Below are 1,559 nucleotides of genomic sequence, written 5' to 3'. Positions count from 1 at the left end.
TTGTTCCACCTATAGGGTTGCAGACCCCTTCAGCTCCTTGGGTACTTTCTCTAGCTCCTCCATTGGGGGCCCTGTACTCCATCCAATAGCTGACTGTGAGCATCCACTTTTGTGTTTGCCAGGCACTGGCATAGCCTCACAAGAGGTCGCTATATCAGGGTCCCTTCAGCAGAATCTTGCTGGCATGTGCCATAGTATCTGGGTTTGGTGGCTGATGATGGGATGGATTCCCAGATGGTGTAGTCTCTGGATAGTCCATTCCTGGATGTTTTGTGTCAGGGATTTTTTAGAGTTAACATTTTCTTTGACTGATGTATCAATTTCTTCTATTGTATCTTCTCTACCTGAGATTCTCTCTTCCATCTCGTGTGTTCTGTGGATGATGCTTGCATCTGCAGTTCCTGTTCTCTTCCCTAGGTTTTCCACCCCCAGAATTTCCTCAATTTGTGTGTGTGTTTTTTTTTTTTATTGCTTCTATTTCCACTTCCAGGTCTTACACAGTTTTATTAATTTTCTTCACCTGTTTAGTTGTATTTTCCTGTATGTCTATAAGAGATTTATTTGTTTCTTATTGGAGACCTCTATATATTTGATTGTATTTTCCAGTATTTCTTAAAAAAATTATTCATTTCCTCTTTAAAGGCCTCTCTCATCTTGATAAGATTGATTTAAGGTCATTTTCTTGCGCTTTGGGAGCGTTAGGATATTCATGGCTTGCTGTAGTGGGGTAGTGGGTTTTGGGGGTGTCATATTGCCATGGCTCTTGTTGATTGTGTTCTTCTTTTTGTCCCTTGCAGAGTTATCTGCTGTGTCTCTGGGGTTTAAACCTAGCTCAACCAGAAAACAGGCTCCCTTTCACGGTCCCACACCTTTAGCCATCTGGATTGTTAGTCCTTGGTTTTCCTTGTCATAGGTATTGGGATGGGGGTGAACCTCCATGGTCCTGTTGTGGCAGGCATCTGATGAGTATCCTTGGGCTGTATGATTCTGGACTTACAGTTCTGCATGTTTCAGGATCCGGGTCTGTAAGGTTCAGAAGCCCCAGGTCAGATGAAGGTGGTAAGGGAGATGGTGGGAGACTGGAGGTCCCCTAGGATAGCAGGGTGCTCGGGGCTGCTTGGCTTGCCCCAGAGGACTCAGCCAGCAGGGAAGATGGTTGGTTGAAGGGAAACTAACCTGCACGGTTCAGGATCCATACGTCTGATGAAGGTAGGGGGAGAGGTGGCAGGAGAATGGAGATTCCCACTGGGATAGCAGGCTGCTCAGCTTTTTTTTTTTTAATTTTTATGTGTATTGATGTTTTGCCTACATGTGTGTCTTTGTGAAGGTGTCAGATTCCCTGGAACTGGAATCACAGTGATAAGCTGCCTTGTGGGGTGCTGGGAATTCAACCTGTGTCTGTTAGATAAAAAGTCAGTGCTCTTAACCACTGAGCCATTTCTCCAGTCCCAACTATATAAATTCTTAATAAGAATGCCAGGCACAATGGCACACACTTTTAAAGCATTCAGGAGGCAGGGGTGGACGTGGAGGGATATGGGGGTGGGGAGGGAGAAGGG

Source organism: Mus pahari, chromosome X, assembly GCF_900095145.1.
Source record: "Mus pahari chromosome X, PAHARI_EIJ_v1.1, whole genome shotgun sequence".
In the NCBI taxonomy this organism is placed as follows: Eukaryota; Metazoa; Chordata; class Mammalia; order Rodentia; family Muridae; genus Mus; species Mus pahari.
This window is presented reverse-complemented; position numbering follows the sequence as displayed.